The sequence below is a fragment of the Mytilus californianus genome, unplaced genomic scaffold, assembly GCF_021869535.1.
Source record: "Mytilus californianus isolate M0D057914Y unplaced genomic scaffold, xbMytCali1.0.p SCAF_22, whole genome shotgun sequence".
NCBI lineage: Eukaryota > Metazoa > Mollusca > Bivalvia > Mytilida > Mytilidae > Mytilus > Mytilus californianus.
The window spans coordinates 1,173,058-1,195,214 of record NW_026262671.1 but is presented as its reverse complement, the minus strand read 5'-3'; the positions used below and the strand labels follow the sequence as shown (position 1 = coordinate 1,195,214).

Here is a 22,157-nt window from a genome sequence, read left to right as displayed (position 1 = left end):
TTCTTCGTCTTTGGTTGAAATTCCAAAGGAGCGTAGAACAGACCTATGATTCTTCAGGATTTCCTCCTTTGTAAGTGGTGGTATATGTTGAGTTTCAAAGTGAATTGTCAATACCTAACTTATTTATCAAGCAGTTAATGTATTGTTGTTTGGGGCTTTTTCTTCGGGAAAGCAACATACTTGTCATGGAGGTGTGACAGGTGTTTTGCAACATTTGGGTCTTTATGTAGCAAACTGTTTACAAAAATTATAATTGTTTGAAATACCAAAGATTTTCTACCCAAGGAATAGGATACCTTATGTTAGCTGTATTTGACAAACTATACGGAATTTTGAGACTTCAATGCTATTCAGCATTATTTTATTTGACCTTTCAACTTGTCTTATTCGATCGTCACTAATGAGTCCTTTGTAGACAAAACGCGCGTCTGGTGTATAAAATTATGAGACTGGTATCTTGATTATTTTTTGTTTACATAGAAAAGGGGAGTTGTAAGTTTTCTTTATTTTATGATGCCGTTGTCGAATATACACAAAGATCGGATTCCAGGTCAACCGATTGTTTCCATTTAAAACTACTACTTAATCTAAAAGCACTTGGCCACGGATCCAACATTACAGATTATCTAAAAGATCAAAGCTACCCTACAAAAAATGAAGGGAAATCTTTGATAATGATTATAGTATCATTATTTTGACAGCTAGCTACGGTTAACAACCCCAAACTCGGAAAAGTTCAGAATATTTTGAAATTTTGATAGATCATGATCCATTTCTGTGAAACGCAACTTAAAGTCATAATAAAATTGAGAATGGAAATGGGGAATGTGTCAAAGAGACAACAACCCGACCATAGAGCAGACAACAGCCGACGGTTACCAATAAACATGCTTTGTTTGAAGTGTTAACGATGGTATACAGATGTTTCTTTAAAAAGTTTTATGAACAATACATTGTTTAAACTGGGACCCAGATAACTCCAACTGGATTGTGACGTCATGGAAAAGTTGTGTGATTTCAGGTCTTATCCGGATTGGAATAAATAGCAATAAGGTGCATCCTAGCCCACAAGATGGGGGAAAAGCAATCTGTGAAAAGGTATGAAAGAACTGACAAGAAGATTATACTCCAACTTAATGTCTGGTTACACAATTAGACTTCATTGGAACCAAACTTCAAGAAAATGATAAATTTAGGATTTTTTTTAGGAATCATAGATATCCGTTGAAGCCATAATTCACTAACACGACTCCTAACCTTGCAGGAAACTCAAGGTAGAACATTAAAGGGGAGAGGCATGTTTTGTCCCCATTCCCTAAGAGGCAAGAAAAAGTCTGAATATGCTGTATATTATCAGAGACATGTAATACATGAATTATATTTCTCTGATATAATTGAATAAATTCATTTACATTTTAATTTGTTTTGGTGAATGTAAACTTGTTGACACAATATTTTGCCAAGTGACTTTGATTCAAAGGTTTCTTGGTTGCAGAGATAGAAGAGGGGCGAAAGATACCAGAGGGACATTCAAACTCATAAATAAACTGAAACGCCATGGCTAAAAAACTGGGGGTGATCTCAGGTGCTCCGGATTGGTAAGCAGATCCTGCTCCACATGAGGCACCCGTCGTGTTGCTCATGTTAGTACAAACCCGGTAAATAGTCTAATTCGGTAGGTCACATTAAAGATGTTGTTGATATTCTTTTGATTTCTCTTGACAAGCAGAGAATCGGCGTGTTCCGACACATAGCCAATAGAACAATAACTAGGAGTTGGTACACGAGGAGTTTGTTCCCATGGTAATCATGTTTTTTATTAATTTTTTTTTTTATTATTTCTATTTTCCAGAACTTTTTATCTTGATTTTATAATCATAAAACATATCCATGGTTAATCATTGGTATGTATGACCGGAATAATATCATAATAGCAGTGAAAAGCTATTCTTCCGGATGGCTGAAGGAATAGACATTTATTTGCTATTTTCCCGGCTAGTTAATGTCAAATAATAAACAGGGACAGAGAAAAGAAGTCTTTAATTGAGAAATTAATTATTCAATCAGTTGATTGACCAAGAAGGTACAAAGCAATTACTAGACGTGCCTTATTTTGATATCATATATATATATATAGCTGTATAGTTTTATGAAAATCCAAATTGATTTGGAAAAGTTATAAGAAAATTTAAAGGTCTTTAAAAATTTAAAACCTGAGTTTAGTCCAAACTGAAAATTCTAACTTTTTTACTTACTAATTAAATCCTTAAATTTGACAGCAATACACCAAACAACCAAACAACTTGGCATTCTGTAAGATCAATATATAAAACAGATAGCTGCAAAGTTTTATGAAAATCTAAGTTAATTTGAAAAAGCTATAGAAATAATTAAAGGTGACTATCTGAATTTAAACAGAACTGAAAATTCTAGCTTTTTTTTACCTATTAATTAAATCCTTTAATTTGACAGCAATGAATCAAACTACCAAATAACCTGGAATTTTGTAAGATCAATATATAATTCAGTTAGATGGGCTGATTCAGACCAGTCGAGACTAAATTTAAAGGTCCAGACTGAGTCGATACAGGTCGAGACAGGTCAAGACTGGTCAAGACTGGTCGAGACTGGTCGAGCATTTGTCGATACCATATTCAGACTATACCAAGATTATCAAGTACTCAATCAGACTTATTAAGTAAGTCAAGTACAGTTAAGTACAGTTAAGAACTGTCGAGATTATGTTGAGTCTTGTCAAGTAAAATATGTGCTCGATCTTACTGGTCGAGCACAAAATATGTTTTTTGCAGACTCCGGGCAGTTTGTATTGTATCTTTTTGTTTATTTACAGTTCAAATCAATATTTTCGAAATTTTACTTACAACCAATATTTTATTTCCAAAAACTACTAGCAAATAAATACTATTCTTACCATTCGCACTTAACATAACATATCCAGTCTTCGCTCAATATTACAACTTGAGTGTGAATGCAGTGACAATATCTGTGTCCTGATAAATACTGCTTATATGGTTCCGTTATTGGCCACAAACTTTCCGTCGATAGCCCTACTGCAAACGGAAGTTTTGGCCACCCATAACATAAAAGAAAAATGTTTTTTCCCGGTGAAATCTTATGATCCTGACCGGTTCTCCGACTGAAGATATCATTTACATCGGCTTTAATTTGAAGTAACGTTTCAGGAGTTTCACCTGTAAAGGGAATACCGTTTGATGCAAAACAAGTGAACACATCTCTCCCATTCCAAAAGTGTACATCATTGCCTCTATTGTTTCCCTGATTGTAAAAGATTGGTTTGTTGGTGGTCAAGCTAGGACTACCAGGGTAATAATCAGATAACGAATGAAATGTGTACCTTGCATCTGGTGGAGTCTGCATCAGGTCTAGTCATGCTACCATGGATTATCTGTTACACTGTTCGGGACAAATTTGCCATTCCAGAATTGGCAAATCTGACTTTGTTGTTTTACAAGATATCAAAAATATGTTTTGGCCAAGTGATAGATAATTAAAAAAAATAAATTTCCCCATATGTCCCCATATGTCCCAACATGTCACTGTTGTCACCACAGCTGATTAAAAGTACATTTCCCATGGGAAATTAAAAAATTCCCATGGGAATATTAGAAGTTCCCATGGGAAAATTTAAAGTTCCCATCGGAATTACAATTTCCCATGGGAACATTAGTAGATAGTTTCTTCCCATGGGAAATTCAAAATTTTCCAAGGGAATTTTTGTTCCGAAGGGAACTATTTCTTCCCATGGGAACATTAATTTTTCCTTAATTATTTTTTTTTTGAAATTTGTAAAAGAGCTTTGAAATATCGCAATGGACTAACGGTAACTAATAACCATGTCTGGAGTAGTTTATCAAAAATTTCATTTGATAAACAAAAATATGTAACTACAATAAGTTAAATGTATTTCTATCATACTTTTACATTCAAAAGTCTTTTATTATCATAGAATGATTGATAGAAATTCTAACGTCCAGCGGCTGATTTTACAATTTGAATCTCTCACATTTGTTTTTGATCAATAGCATCGTGCATTTCATGTACTATTGTTCGCTGAACTGCCAAGGATCAGAGCCATGCCTTTGTATTTCAGAATTTAATTGAAGACTAAAAATTATAAATCTGTTTTAATCTATATACATGGGTGATCACGAATCCTTTTAAGATTGTTTTCTAGTTATAATCCTTGATTTTATTAAATTGACATCATAATTATTATTAATATACTTAACTTTTTCATCTATGTAACTCGATATGCGTGTTTTTTGCTACTAGAAAGATGTGCACTGATTTTTTAAAAGTTTATTTCATTCATTCGCTCAAATTTCCTACTTCAATGTGTTAAACAAATCTTTTATTTCGTTTCTTTTTTCGCAAACACCTTTGAAAGTCTTGTTAGATTTGTCTTTTATGATCTATCAGATAAATATCAAAGAGAATCCAGAGTTTTGCATTTACACGGACGGATGAGGATTAAATATTTTATGGTATTATATACACTTGTATTTTACCCGTAGTCTGTCTTCCTGTAATTTATAGTTCAAAGAAATACAAATATTTTATTTCTCATAAAACTTCAATTGCTAGTTATAGAGAACATACATAAATATAACTATAAGGTACAATTATTACATGCATGTGTGATCGATACAATTAAATTAACTTGGAGGACTGACTTTCACATTTAAAACTTTGATAAATTTACATAGTTTTTCCAATATTACAATAACTGATGAGTGAAACAGTTGATCAAATTAATAGATATAAGGGTTTGACCAACAGCAGTTCGGTAAAAATTTCTTTCTTTCTAGTTTAAATGTTCCACAATTCATAATGTAATGGTACTCGTCACCAATGTCGTTTGAGTCACAGAGACGGCATATTCTGTCTTCTTTCTGTTAACCCTGTCACCTTCCAGACTCAATCGGCAAGTGGTGACTACCACATCTATATTTGCGTAATGTGTAAATAAATGGTATTTGCCAAGCTCTGCATACACTATGAAATTTGGAGTAGACTGTTTTAAATGTAAGGAGCATTGTCGTCTTTTGCATCTAGATCAAAGACTAAAATGAATTATTTTTGCGATTGCATACAGGTAAAAGAACTATTTGATTTTTGAATTTAAGATAATTGCTGGTGATTTTGTGTACGAATAGAGAACAATTCGAAATAGTTTTAATTTGCAAATTTTATTAAATTTGTTTTTTTTCCTCATTAGGTAGGTGAAAATGATGTATAAAATGTATTGTACTTAAATGAAATGAAACTTGCATTACGGGCATATTCTATACTTCTAAGTTTGAATATAGAGTCTTAACGTCTTCAAATATTGAATACACAACCAAATCTCTGAAATCTTATCCATGTTTAATTTATGTTTCTTTCGAAGGCGGTTGATTGGGTATTAGTTTAAGGTAGGCGTGGTTTTCGGTTACTTTCCTCCAATCAACTGGCCTATTCGACAAACCTGTGGGCGCTGATGCGTTAAAACTGGCTATGACATCGTAACGGCACGTGTCTTACATCGGAATATGTCGTGCGTGATATATGTTTATTGTAGTATTTCTTGTCATGTGGTCAAATTTTTTCTGATATACAAGTTTTAAAGGTGGAAATTGAAATTTGCTTTTTGAAAGATTATTTTCAGCAGTGCCCTCGAGATACGGTCTTAAAGTGTTTATGAAAAACAAAACTTTAAAAGAAGGATGCATCTATTAACAGAGACATATAATACATGTATTATATGTCTCTGCTATTAACTTTAACGTGTTTTGGAGAAAACAATAGGTGTCCGAGAATTTAAATTACGCAATTAGAGCATCTCGATCACTTTCGTTAAAATAGTAATGCATTAATGTTACATCGCTGATTTTTAATATTTAGAAATGATTATTGACTGTTATAAGCAAAGACATCTATTCGCATTCTGGTTTAAGTTTTCTATGAACCAAGAATTTGTATAGTTACTATGCAAATCCTTGTATGAACACACAAAAATATGTCTTTGAAATATCAATCATTTTTGGGCAGACTTGCTTTTCTTTTTTTTTTTTATTCGTAAAAATTATCTTACGTTTCATTTCATTTGAATGCTTCAAAATACTATAAATAGATATAAGAAGATGTGGTATGAGTGCCAATGAAACAACTTTCCATCCAAGTCACAATTTGTAAAAGAAATGTCTATAATGTTGTATAAGCCTGTATTGTTGTTAATATTTTTTAGGGCAAATGAATCCCCCCCCCCGGCCCAAAGTAAAATAATTGTATATTTAATTTGAATTATTGAATTATTGTTTTAAAACGTAATATCAATTGAGGTCAGCCAAACCCAAATTCAACAACAAGGAGTGTTTCCATAGATCGCACAAGGTATTCAACTTGATAAATTAAAATTAAAAAAAAAAATTCTCCGCTATAAGAAACCTTTTTTGTGATTTTTTACTATAATCAAAACTGGCCAGGAAGAAAATCTGCTTTATGTTCATAAACTTGAAATTTTAAAGTTGTTTGTGTAATAAATTTTTTTTTACATTTCATTTATTTCAGCTTTCATTCACCGGGTTTATTTTCTTTTAGCGGTTTTGATCTTTTCATTTTGTTCAATAAATAATAGTAAAATTTACTTTCCATAATATATATTTGAATTCCTAAATAACACTTGGAAATAAATTTTGAACATTGAGTTTGTCACCATTTCGCTTTTGTCGTCTGCCGTACATTGTTTGGTCCTGAATATGCATGAAATACTTGCCACTGAACGTTAAACAAACGGCAACTATCCACCAATCCATTTGCAATTGCGATACCTCTGTTACATAACCCTCATTTTGTCACATGATTGGTACTATTCTTTGAACAATTTCGTGTTGAAGGCCGAACAGGTTTAAATGTAGAAACTAAATCCTATAAAATTAATTTGGTGCATTGGTTTTCTGAAACACAATTTTGTAAATTTGAGCGTGTCAATCCCCTCATGTAGTAGTGGTTTCGGTATGTATAAACATACAACAAAAGTCTATGTTGGTATAGAAGGTTATTGTTTCATTTTACATTTTTACTTCGCGATGACCATGAGGGCATTCCGATGTATTGTTGCCGACGAGATTTCTTCTTTACGTAACTTTCGTGTTTGACTGGTAACCGATATATAAATACGCGGACATTATCGAGTGCAACATAACATTCCTTATCGCTTGTTATAAGTTTATTTCTTAAATGAATACTCATAAAATATTTTTGTTTAGAACATAAATTAATAATATGAAAATGTTTTGTCGTTAGAAATATATATATAAGTAAAAAATCATTGATTATATCTATGCACACGTATAGAAAAATTGTGTTAACGCATGCGGAAGAATATCGCAAGAACCTTTTGCGGGAAAATATGAATGCCTGCTCAAATCCAATCTATTAAAAAAATCATATTATTAAAGAAGAGTGTCCACCATGCACTTGCACTGCACTATTATTAGAATAGTAAAATAGAATGATATACAAATAGATTAAAATTATATTTTATTCATGTAACTGTTATATACAAACATTAATATAATATATAGCAACAAACCAGAGTTTACTGATTTGTATCACTACAATATAATAGTTATTACGGTGACGTTGAATTTCCTGTCATTTATTCATTATCCACGCACGAACTTGTCTTAGAAAAAAATATATCTCTGTACATTAACCTCACTTTCAGGTATACAGATGTGATTTTTTTTCTGAGACAAGTGCTTGTGACCATCCACAAGAACTTGCGGTCATCCGATGTTAAGTACTTCAGTACTTTGATTACAATTGGTGACATCAAATAAAATGTTATGCATGTTGTACTAAGCCATACGTTACTATTCGTCTCTGGTGTGTAAAGTTTGTCAACGAAATTTAAATATGATATTTATATGCAAACTTACGGATCTAAAATTTAAATGATTTACGTAAAAACTAATGAATACGGAGCGGGGGTATTGCACGAAGTCAGCGAGACTACCCGAATTATTAATCCTAGCCTCCGTACTTGTATGATCACTTAATCCAAAATTTAGCTTGTCAGATGAAAAACAAAAACCAATCCATGCAAAATAGTAAGATGTATGTTCCTGAGCGTATAATGCACAAAGAAAGGGTTGTTATGTACTTTTGAACTTAGAAAGGTAGTATGGTTACCGTGCACCTTCTTGTTAAAACAGATACGATCGACATGCACTATAGCGGAATTACGGTTTCAGTTGTTATAGTACACACACAATTTGATTGGGCTAATTTGGTCTCTGCTGCATAGTTTATTTCATTGGCAATCATAGCCCACATCTTTTTATTCAAGAACAGTTGTAAATCTTGAATATTCTGTAATAACTTTCTGAAGCTTGATTGAGACGTTGATTTACTCAGATACCAATCATTGTTATCTTTTCTTCTTTTACACAAATGAATGTCAGGGATTCGGAATATGGCAGTTATATAAATAAATTCTCAATATATATTTAATTCGAAGCATTATCGAACTATGTCAGCCTATTGGACTTTCATCTTTAAAATTCACTTTGCATTAAATATCTAAATGAGATAACATAGGAATAACTTGGAGTGCATACGTGTATATGTAAAAAAAAAAAGAAACCAACAGCAATATTTGACGAAGACGAAATTGGTGATGGAAATTTAACATCCAGTGACATATATTACATTGCATGTAATGACATATATAACATTGCATGTCGAAAAAGAACTAGAAATTGACAATAGGTATTAATAGAACCGTCGCTTTTCCAAAGTATGCAGGCTTAGTTGGAATTTCACGTGCTATTTTACAAGGTTCGCATTATAGTTATACATGTAGACTATAACTAACAATTGTGATGACGAATTTCTTAAACTGTTCTTGAACGTTATGGTTGAAATATAAATCTGTGTTTTTTTTTTTCTATATTCATAACTTCGACGAATCAAAGCAAGTTAGATATAGATCTGGAATGATATGCATAAAACGTTATCCAATCGTAGTATTGATTTATCGTAGAACATGTAGAAAAATCCGTCAGTTCGGAACAAATCTTAACTTAAGTACCTTTATGCATATACGGGCCCTGAATTTAAATCAGATCGGTTTTGGACATTTTTGTCTTATTTTGAAAATACATATTTTAAATTGTGACCATCTTAATTCCGTATCTTTCTATCTGTATAAACCAACGATCGACAAGTGCGTACATTTTTTGTGAAATGAATTTTTATGTGTTTTAAAATTTCAACAATTATTGACAAGTAGTACAAATAACATTTTTCAAATTTTACAGATGGAAAATATCTTAATAAATTGTTACTTCCTCAAATCTTTGGTTGGAATTAAATATCATTCATTACACCAGAAATGTAAACAAGTGATAGTAAAATTGACAACACATATGAGTTTAGTAATGTATAGTATATCACTGTCGGACTCAAGACACACTAAAATGTACACATGATGTATATTATACCAGATAACTTTTAAATATAAAGTTCCAAATTACCGTCCGCGTACACTGCTCAGCAGCAAAGAGGTGCATGAACCTGCATTACGTGTAATATAAGTTTTTAAGCCCGACAGGAAATCGCTTGAATACCTGGAAGTGTCACCTCACAGTACCTTTTAGCCATGCTGATGGTCAAGTTAGGGAATTAAATAAAAGTATTATATAAAGGCTGGGACATAAACAGAATATTGTATATTGCATAATAGTCCTAGATAAAAAAGTTAGGAACAAATTAGATTATTGGAAACAATTTTACACGGAACACCGCTAGTTAATTATGGCATTAAACTATGAATAATAGAATAAGAAAAAGAATTTTATTTTTCTAAAATCAAAACAATAGGATTGTTACTAAATAAAAAAAAAAAAAAAACACAAAATACAAACAAACATATTAATAACAAAACGATAGAGAGAAAACAATACAAAAATGAGAGAATCCATAAAAGAAATTGCTCTTAATTAATTCCCCCTATATTTACTTGTTTCATAAAGTTAGTTAAAAAAGTTTAAAAATGACATATCGTAGTTATTTAAAAAAATAGAGAATGTAGAGAATTGATATTTTGAATTTGAAATTGATGGTGATATTAATGAAATTTGTGCTGTTTTATACAAAATGAACATGCCATTTGATTTCATTTTTTCATTCTTTTTCGGAGTTTCCCTTTAACTTTTTAGACTTTTATTGCTGTATTTCTTGGTTTTATTGCGCTATCATGATACTATATTAAAACTCATTATTATACAACGAATGAATAATATTCTCTAAAATGGCATTGATAATTTCTCTTTTCGGTATACATGGACTGTTTTATAGCGCTAAAACTTCGAACTGTTTTTTGCTAAATGTCCTATCTATATATGCGCTATAATATTCTCCGCCGTTGATAGTGATACACTTTTGGTGAATGAATTGAATATGAATACACATCTTAACATTATTCAGTGTAAAATAAGTTAAAATCATCACACAGTATTGTTTTAACACATGAAACTCCGAGCCGGAATATGTATACAGAATGTATTAACAAGGAAAATACATACACATATAGAAAACATAATGAATTGTGCAAGCACAGTACAAGATTAAATGTTCTTGAAAAATTGAAACATGCATTATATAGAAATAATCTTGCTCATATAAACTTAACATTTATTATACCAATTATGGAATATGCATATGTGTTTCGGGATAGTTGTACTCAACACGATTCTATTAATTTAGAACATGTTAAGTTGGAAGCAGGAGGAATAGTAACTGGGTTGCCTGTGTATGTCAGTCGTGAAGCTACATATTTCGAAACAGGCCGGAAATTACTAGTAGACAGAAAAAAGTCAAGAAAGATTAATGTGCTATTTTCTTTACATAACGAGACTGCCCTTGACTATCTCTGCGATTTAATGCTCCCACTTATTGGTCAAATTCAAATTATGATGTACGAAATAGTAACAACTATGTAGTACCCCGCGTCATAAACTAGAAATAACCAGAACATCTTTTTTTCCATCTACTACAATTGAATGGAAGTCTAAACCCCGATATCGGATTCGGACTTCCCGAAATATAAAAACAGCCACCCTAGGTTTCTACTTTATTTGTGGTGTTAGAAAACTTAATATTATTCATGGTTCAGAAATATGCTAAGCTCTTTAAATGCAGATCTGCACCGTGTTAATATTAAACTAAATCTGGCATGCAGCTGTAGCCATACTGTTGAGGATTGTATTCATAATTTTTTCGAGTGCCCTTTTCACAATGAAGCAAGAGAAATATTGTTTTTGATTATAAAATGATATGCTATACCAATTGAGCTTCTATTGGCTGATCACGGTGACCTTTATACATTTCAGCAAAGTAAAGCAATTTTTGAATCTGTTCAATCTCATATCAGAATTACACAAAGATTCAAAACTTAGGTTGAAATTTGGGAATTTATTTGCTTTATTAAATTTAGTTTAAACTTGTGTTAAATTAGAAATTTTCGAGTGAAGTACAGTACTTGCAACCTTAGGCGTTACTGTTTTAGCGATCAATCAGCGGTCATCGATCAGTCACCGATCAGTCAAGTTCGCGTCAAACTCACGTCACCAATCCGTCAGACTTATAGTAAAAGTATTTGACTGATCGGACGGATCGGACGGATAGGACCGATCGACCTTTCTGACGGATTGAACTCAACTACATCACATGATAAACTAATACAAATTACGAAATCTTAGTTTCGTTTCATTTAATTAAAATGGCGACATGGAAAATACGAAACATTCAAGTACAAATGATCAACATCTCTTTTTATTAATTATTTAGCACAGTTTTAAGAATTTAAAAAGAAAAGAAATATGCATATAAAACTAAATTTAAATATTACTATTAAAGAATGGCCATTTTCGTTTTAATTTAGGTAATATTTTTTCAAACCCGGACATTTCTAAAACGGTGTTTATCGCGAATAGTGATTTTATTATTTTCCGAAAATGCTCTTGAAAATAAAATGAAATGATCATTTACTGCAAATTTCGATGTATTATTTTTGAATATTTTTAAGTATTTTATCCTTATAATCTTAAAATTCTTTAAACAAACTTATCTCGAGGCCATTAAAATAACAAATCACAAATAGGAAATAAAAATGCTGCAAATTCTCTTAAAAATAAAAAAAAAATATTGGTAATTTTAAACAACGAGAACAACATTATAGTATATTTTTTCTGATAGTCTTTAACATTAATAAAAAATAATCAATCCTAAGCTATAAAAATTACAAAAATCCAATGACGGTCAATAATTTCCATTCAAATAAAGGAATTATTGCATTCTATTTCAACAAAAACAAAAGTTTCTGCATATTTATCCTTCTTTATTCACATTTTATTAAAAATTACTTATCTAAAGGCATTTATAATGACTGATAGGAATTGCATTGCACTATTTCTGATATAAAAGAAGAAATATTTGTATTTTTATGCAATGTGAATATTGAATTTAGTATCTGATCCCTTAAATTCAACATATTTTATGAAATGCAACCAATTCTGATGTACAAAAAGTATTGAAATCAAATGGTGATTCATTATTTCTATCAAAATGAAGATATTATTGCATTCATTTTCAACACCAACAAAAGTTTAAGCCTTATTCTACTTACAATATTAAAATTCTTATAAAAAAAATAATCTTGAAGCCTTTGAAATAACTGGTTACAAATAACATTGCATTATTTTTTAACAAAACAAGAGAACTTGGTAATTTAAAATAATGCGAACAACATTTATAATGACTGAAAGCAATTGACGTTGCCTTATTTCTGATATAAAAGAAGAAATATTTGTATTTTTAAGCAATGCGAACATTACATTTAGAGTCTTTTCCCTTAAATTCAACATATTTTATGAAATACAACAAATCCTGAACCATAAAAAGTACAAAAAGCCATAGGCTTTCAATAATTTCCATTCAAAAAGAGAAATTATTGAATTCTTATTTAAAAAAACAAAAGTTTATGTATATTTATCCTTAAATAATTCATATCTTATATAAAAGTACTTATTTGAATGCATTACTTATGACTGATTGCAATTGAAGTTGAATTATTTCTGATATTAAAGAAGAAATATTTGCATTTTTAAGCAATGCAAACACAAATTTAGTATCTTTTCCCTGAAATTCAGCATATTTTATGAAAAAAACCAATCCTGATGTACAAAAAGAACCAAAATCAAATGACGGTTCATAATTTCTATCAATATAAAGAAATTATTGCAAAGGTATTCAACACAAAACAAAAGTTTAAGTATTATTCTCCTTACATTATCAAAATTCGTACAAACAAAATCTTATTGGAGGACTTTGAAATAACATGTTACAAATAACATTGCATTTTTTTTTATCAAAAGAAGAAAAATTGGTAATTTAATCAATGAGTACATCATTTTAGTATATTTTCTCAGATATTATTTTGATTTTATAAAAAAACAACCAATCCTGAACCATAAAAAGTACAAAAAGCCATAGGCGTTCAATAATTTCCATTAAAAAAGAGAAATTATTGAATTCTTATTTAAATAAACAAAAGTTTATGTATATTTATCCTTAAATTATTCATATCTTATATAAAAGTACTTATTTGAATGCATTACTTATGACTGATTGCAATTGACGTTGAATTATTTCTGATATTAAAGAAGAAATATCTGCATTTTTAAGCAATGCAAACACAAATTTAGTATCTTTTCCTTGAAATTCAGCATATTTTATGAAAATAAACCAATCCTGATGTACAAAAAGAACCAAAATCAAATGACGGCTCATAATTTCTATCAACATAAAGAAATTATTGCATTCTTATCTAACAAAAACAAAAGTTTATGCATATTTATCATTCAATGATTCACATTTTATACAAAATTACTTATTTAAATGCATTTATAATGACTGATTGCAATTAAAGTTGCATTATTTCTGATATAAAAGAAGAAATATTTGCATATTTAAGCAATGCGAACAAAAATTTAGTATCTTTTCCCTGATATTCAGCATGTTTTATGAAAAACAACCAATCCTGATGTACAAAATGTACCAAAATCAAATGACGGTTCATAATTTCTATCAATATAAAGAAATTATTGCATTCGTATTCAACACAAAACAAAAGTTTAAGTATTATTCTCCTTACATTATCAAAATTCGTACAAAAAAAATCTTATTGGAGGACTTTGAAATAACAAGTTACAAATAACATTGCATTATCTTTTATCAAAAGAAGAAAAATTGGTAATTTTAATCAATGCGAACATTATTTTAGTATATTTTCTCAGATATTGTTTTTATTTTATTCAAAACAACCAATCCAAAACCATAAAAAGTACAAAAAGCCATAGGCAGTCAATAATTTAAATTGAAATAGAGGAATTTTGAATATTTATCAAACAAAAACAAAAGTTTATGTATATTTATCAGTAAATTATTCATATCTTATACAAAAGTACTTATCTGAATGCATTAATGATGACTGATTGCAATTGATGTTGAATGATTTCTGATACAAAAGAAGACATATTTACATTTTCAAGCAACACGAACACAAATTTAGTATGTTTTCCCTGAAATTCAGCATATTTTATGAAAAAAACCAATCCTGATGTACAAAAAGAACCAAAATCAAATGACGGTTCATAATGTCTATCAATATAAAGAAATTATTGCAAAGGTATTCAACACAAAACAAAAGTTTAAGTATTATTCTCCTTACATTATCAAAATTCGTACAAACAAAATCTTATTGGAGGACTTTGAAATAACATGTTACAAATAACATTGCATTATTTTTTATCAAAAGAAGAAAAATTGGTAATTTAATCAATGAGTTCATCATTTTAGTATATTTTCTCAGATATTATTTTGATTTTATAAAAAAACAACCAATCCTGAACCATAAAAAGTACAAAAAGCCATAGGCGTTCAATAATTTCCATTAAAAAAGAGAAATTATTGAATTCTTATTTAAATAAACAAAAGTTTATGTATATTTATCCTTAAATTATTCATATCTTATATAAAAGTACTTATTTGAATGCATTACTTATGACTGATTGCAATTGACGTTGAATTATTTCTGATATTAAAGAAGAAATATCTGCATTTTTAAGCAATGCAAACACAAATTTAGTATCTTTTCCTTGAAATTCAGCATATTTTATGAAAATAAACCAATCCTGATGTACAAAAAGAACCAAAATCAAATGACGGCTCATAATTTCTATCAAAATAAAGAAATTATTGCATTCTTATCTAACAAAAACAAAAGTTTATGCATATTTATCATTCAATGATTCACATTTTATACAAAATTACTTATTTAAATGCATTTATAATGACTGATTGCAATTAAAGTTGCATTATTTCTGATATAAAAGAAGAAATATTTGCATATTTAAGCAATGCGAACAAAAATTTAGTATCTTTTCCCTGATATTCAGCATGTTTTATGAAAAACAACCAATCCTGATGTACAAAATGTACCAAAATCAAATGACGGTTCATAATTTCTATCAATATAAAGAAATTATTGCATTCGTATTCAACACAAAACAAAAGTTTAAGTATTATTCTCCTTACATTATCAAAATTCGTACAAAAAAAATCTTATTGGAGGACTTTGAAATAACAAGTTACAAATAACATTGCATTATCTTTTATCAAAAGAAGAAAAATTGGTAATTTTAATCAATGCGAACATTATTTTAGTATATTTTCTCAGATATTATTTTTATTTTATTCAAAACAACCAATCCAAAACCATAAAAAGTACAAAAAGCCATAGGCAGTCAATAATTTAAATTGAAATAGAGGAATTTTGAATATTTATCAAACAAAAACAAAAGTTTATGTATATTTATCAGTAAATTATTCATATCTTATACAAAAGTACTTATCTGAATGCATTAATGATGACTGATTGCAATTGATGTTGAATGATTTCTGATACAAAAGAAGACATATTTACATTTTCAAGCAACACGAACACAAATTTAGTATCTTTTCCCTGAAATTCAGCATATTTTATGAAAAAAAACCAATCCTGATGTACAAAAAGAACCAAAATCAAATGAGGGTTCATAATTTCTATCAAAATAAAGAAATTATTGCATTCTTATCTAACAAAAACAAAAGTTCATGCATATTTATCCTTCAATGATTCCCATTTTTATTTATACAAAATTACTTATCTAAAGGCATTTATAATGACTGATTGCAATTGAAGTTGCATTATTTCTGATATAAAAGAAGAAATATTTGCATATTTAAGCAAGGCGAACAAAAATTTAGTATCTTTTCGCTGATATTCAGCATATTTTATGAAAAACAACCAATCCTGATGTACAAAATGTACCGAAATTAAATGATGGTTCATAATTTCTATCAATATAAAGAAATTATTGCAAAGGTATTCAACACAAAACAAAAGTTAAAGTATTATTCTCCTTACATTATCAAAATTCGTACAAACAAAATCTTATTGGAGAACTTTGAAATAACATGTTACAAATAACATTGCATTATTTTTTATCAAAAGAAGAAAAATTGGTAATTTAATCAATGAGTACATCATTTTAGTATATTTTCTCAGATATTATTTTGATTTTATTAAAAAACAACCAATCCTGAACCATAAAAAGTACAAATAGCCATAGGCGTTCAATAATTTCCATTAAAAAAGAGAAATTATTGAATTCTTATTTAAAAAAACAAAAGTTTATGTATATTTATCCTTAAATTATTCATATCTTATATAAAAGTACTTATTTGAATGCATTACTTATGACTGATTGCAATTAACATTGAATTATTTCTGATATTAAAGAAGAAATATCTGCATTTTTAAGCAATGCGAACACAAATTTAGTATCTTTTCCTTGAAATTCAGCATATTTTATGAAAATAAACCAATCCTGATATACAAAAAGAACCAACATCAAATGACGGTTCATAATTTCTATCAAATTAAAGAAATTATTGCATTCTTATCTAACAAAAACAAAAGTTTATGCATATTTATCATTCAATGATTCACATTTTATACAAAATTACTTATTTAAATGCATTTATAATGACTGATTGCAATTGAAGTTGCATTATTTCTGATATAAAAGAAGAAATATTTGCATATTTAAGCAATGCGAACAAAAATTTAGTATCTTTTCCCTGATATTCAGCATATTTTATGAAAAACAACCAATCCTGATGTACAAAATGTACCAAAATCAAATGACGGTTCATAATTTCTATCAATATAAAGAAATTATTGCATTCGTATTCAACACAAAACAAAAGTTTAAGTATTATTCTCCTTACATTATCAAAATTCGTACAAAAAAAATCTTATTGGAGGACTTTAAAATAACATGTTACAAATATCATTGCATTTTTTTTTATCAAAAGAAGAAAAGTTGGTAATTTTAATCAATGAGAACAAGATTTTAGTATATTTTCTCAGATATTATTTTGATTTTATAAAAAAACAACCAATCCTGAACCATAAAAAGTATAAAAAGCCATAGGAGGTCAATAATTTCCATTAAAATAGAGAAATTATGGAATTCTTATTTAACAAAAACAAAATTTTATGTATATTTATCCTTAAATTATTCATATCTTATACAAAAATACTTTTCTGAATGCATTAACTATGACTGATTGCAATTGAAGTTGCATTATTTCTGATATTAAAGAAGACATATTTGCATTTAAGCAATGCCAACAAAAATTTAGTATCTTTTCGCTGATATTCAGCATTTTTTATGGAAAACAACCAATCCTGATGTACAAAATGTACCAAAATCAAATGACGGTTCATAATTTCTATCAATATAAAGAAATTATTGCATTCGTATTTAACACAAAACAAAAGTTTAAGTATTATTCTCCTTACATTATCATAATTCGTACAAAAAAAAACTTATTGGAGGACTTTAAAATAACATGTTACAAATGTTACAAATAACATTGCATTATTTTTTATCAAATAAAGAAAAATTGGTTATTTTAATCAATGAGAATAACATTTTAGTATATTTTCTCAGATATTATTTTGATTATATAAAAAACAACAAATCCTGAACCATAAAAAGTACAAAAAGCCATAGGAGGTCAATAATTTCCATTTAAATAGAGAAATTATGGAATTCTTATTTAACAAAAACAAAAGTTTATGAATATTTATCCTTAAATTATTCATATCTTATACAAAAGTACTTTTCTGAATGCATTAACTATGACTGATTGCAATTGAAGTTGCATTATTTCTGATATAAAAGAAAAAATATTTGCATATTTAAGAAACGCGAACAAAAATTTATTATCTTTTCCCTGAAATTCAGCATATTTTATGAAAAACGACCAATCCTGATGTACAAAAAGTACAAAATAATGAAATGATTGCATCTTTAATCAACACAAATTAAAGTTTAAGTATTTTATTACTAATTTTTTAAATTCTATCAAAGAAACTTTTCTTGAGGCCTTTTAAATAACTAATCAGAAATAACATTGCATTATATGTTATAAGAAGAAGAAATATTGGTAATCTAGAACAAAAATTAAAACAACACTCTAAATTAATTAATCCAAACAAAGCTGTATGTATCTTTACTGTTATACTATTTTTTATTTTCATCATCTAACGACAACAAATAGAGTATTTATTTTAAATGATAACATTTTATCGCTTTTTAGTGGTACATAATTAACGAGTAAAGGTGTCTTTGAAGAGGTCCGCGTTTATCGACTGTAAATACTGTGGAGTTCGTTTTACATACAAATTTTAATTATATACGTATCCGTCCGATCCGTGCATACAATTAATTTACTGATCGATCGCTGACCGTTGTCACGGTAACTCTCACATAGCCTATTTGACGTATCTGACGGATTCTATGGGTCATCGATCACCGATCAGTCATCGATCAGTCAAACATCCGTCACCGATCATTCACCGATCAGTCAAGTTCACGTCAAACAGTAACGCCTAAGGTTGCAAGTACTGTAAATGCATATAATTGTTTTCAATTTGAAATTTAATATGCATAAAATATGCATTTAATTTCCTATTAAATGCATCATTTCATGCAGTGTATTAACTGTACATAATACTAACAGGTACATTATAACGAATAATGTTAAATTTGTACCGGTTTTTAACATCAGAATCAAGATGGTAACATATAAAAGTGAAAATATCATCATTATTGTGCACATTGCGTGACTGTTACATATTTTTGCATCTTACTTAGTAAGTTTAAATAACAGATAACTACATTTATTCTTCGTGTTCTATTGCTTATGTATGGACACAGACATCACTTTATGATAACATGATATAGGTAAAGCTCAAACGGAAAATAAAAAAAAAAAAAAAAGATTTCGAAATTAAATACTTGGGTGATCGAAGGAATTATCTTTAATGTACTATTTTGTTAATACTCATTTTGAAATGGGATCGTATGTGTATTGAAAATACAAAATTATTGGAAGTTAATGGGAATTGAATAATACATCATGAGGCTAACGATAAAAAATAGATCATTAAAACACAAGAAAACAAAGTAATAAGAACAGAATATACACAGCAAATAAGCTGTACGTAAGGAGTCATATGATATATTTTCTTTATTTAAGATAAGTATGTTAAAAATCATGTAAGTACCAGATGACTGAATCCTTAGTTATTGATACCACCGGGAACTAACAGTTCACCAGCAGCGATATATACACAGTGCTAGTAAACGAAATAAATACAATACAGATTTCGTGCAATTAAAGTGTTTTCTGGATTTACCTTGAACTAGCAGGAACGCCCTGACCGAAACATTGAAGACCCAGGGATGCGTGAATACGCTGTTACGTTATGAGCTACGTATATATACGTGAAAATCATCAAAAAGGATAAAAAATATATGGGTTATACTCAGTGCCGAAGGAATCCAGTGACACGAAGGAAAATAGAAATAAAGTAAGAGTGTTGAGTTTAAACAAATAGACAGATGCATATAGAATATATATATATATATGTGCATATTAAGCTTTCAATCTACAAGAGTATTTAATAACATCAGAAAATTTCAAAGATCTGTATCAATGATTGCCATCAATTTCAAATTATCAAAATAAAAATGAAGATATGACTTATGACAATCACTGACAGATGCATGCCAATCCATGAAACAAACAACACACAGAGTCGTAGAAAACTATAAAAAGATACTATTCTTGCAATGCAAATGACATGTGCCATATAAACTATGCAATTTAAAAAAAAAGAAAAAAAAAGAGATCTACTGTGCTTATTGTTTTCTTTGATTTCGTAATACTCAGTTTCATTTATCATTTTCTGTCGTTTCATATTTTTTTCATCAAATTTCCGCGCTGTAATTTTGAGTTCTAAATGAAATAGCATAAAACTAATCACAAAAATCAATAACAAAATATGAAAATCGATTTAATCATTAATATGTATTAAGATAATTTTACTTACTTGGATTCCGGTTTCCATCAAAAAGTAAAACAAGAAGTTTTCCAAAATCTGTTCATTTTAGCAGAGGAGTGTTTTGAAGTATCCATCCAAATCATTAAGAAATAACCTAAGTTCATCCATCAGTAGGGGAAATATTGATCTACGTAATACTGTGTCATCAAGCGTCAAGAGTGATTACAGGTAAATGATACCGAACATGTTTATTTCAAGGCCAATAATCTCTTTAAAATGAATTTACGCTGCAATTTGTTAACTGTAAATTTTATCGTTATATCTTTTGATGGTTGTATCAATGATGAAAATAATGGTGTGCATGATAAAAACATTTATGCAAAAACTTTTGGTGGATCGGAAAATAAATTATGGGAGGTAATTTGAATAAAAAAAAATACAATAATGACATCACTTCTTAGGTTGTACACAAACATCAAATGAAAAAAGAAAACCCTCTTTATAAATACCATGCGTCAGACGTGTCTTTCTCTCTTTATGTAAAGTTATCGGGAACGCTCAAAAATAGAGGTAAGAAGATGTGGTATGATTGCCAATGAGACAACTCTCCACCAGAGACCAACGCTGAATATTTGAATGCCAAGGATGTATAAGAACCATTGAATACGGTGCAAAAGAAAACTGTCTATTTTTCTACCACTAGTTCGTTAATTCGTGTATGATAGTAATTCGTATATCTTTTTTATGTACGTCATGAATAGACTGCGAAGACGTAATTTTGCGACAAAAGAAGGAAATTTGATCACTAGCATTAGTTAAAAAAAACTAGGTTTACTATTTATTTGAAGCTACACAATGAGCACACGAGGCCTCAATGATTTCTTTTGCAATCTACTATTTATTACTTTAAAAATGTTATTTCGAAATTAAAAGAATAAAATCAACGGTAAAACAAATTTTCTGTATGCATTTTTATTAGCACAGAAATTGTCTATGGCTTTTTATTACCATAAATTTTATGATTTAACAAACATTTCATCACATTCAGTATTGATGTTTTTGTCTGTTTTTAAGAATTGAAAGATAAAATATTTGTTTTTACACGAAACATGCAAATTTAAGATGAATATAAACATTTACAAGTAAGTCATAAAGATATTGTTTCTTTTAAAAAAATTTCGATAGTGCATATGGACTTTGTTTCAAATTGTTAAAAAAAAATCAACGAAAGATTTTCACTGTATCGTATGCTCTTAAATGAAATAAAACCCATAGGAAAATCAAATGCCTCGTTATAGATCGATTAAAGAAAAATATGACAAATGTGCTCATGGACGTTTGAAACAAACGACTGCTTCTAAACAAAGCGTCAATATTTGAGAATAAGGAGACGGAAGCAAGCAGATACAAACGGGCATTTCACAACATTAAGCCATACAGAAGCCTTATATCGTTCAGATTGTACCCAAGATAGAAGGCATTGAACAACTATAAAACGACAAAAGAGTGTCGATACCTGATGATAAGAAACACGTACTGTGTCGACAGTAGGATATTTGAGTTAACTTTTAGACCAATTGTCTGGATGTCATCATTTTATATTTTA

At 29.1% G+C, this 22,157-nt stretch overlaps 1 protein-coding gene across 1 annotated transcript in view; it reads right to left on the bottom strand.

Moving 5' to 3' along the window:
• The window catches only part of LOC127732074 (phospholipase A2-like), a 41,995-nt gene extending 21,344 nt beyond the window's left edge, over positions 1-20,651 (bottom strand). The window contains exon 1 of the mRNA XM_052241130.1: positions 20,600-20,651. The gene's annotated coding sequence lies outside the window, so the exon portion shown is untranslated. The remainder of the gene's footprint in view (positions 1-20,599) is intronic.
• Positions 20,652-22,157: the final 1,506 nt, after the last annotated feature.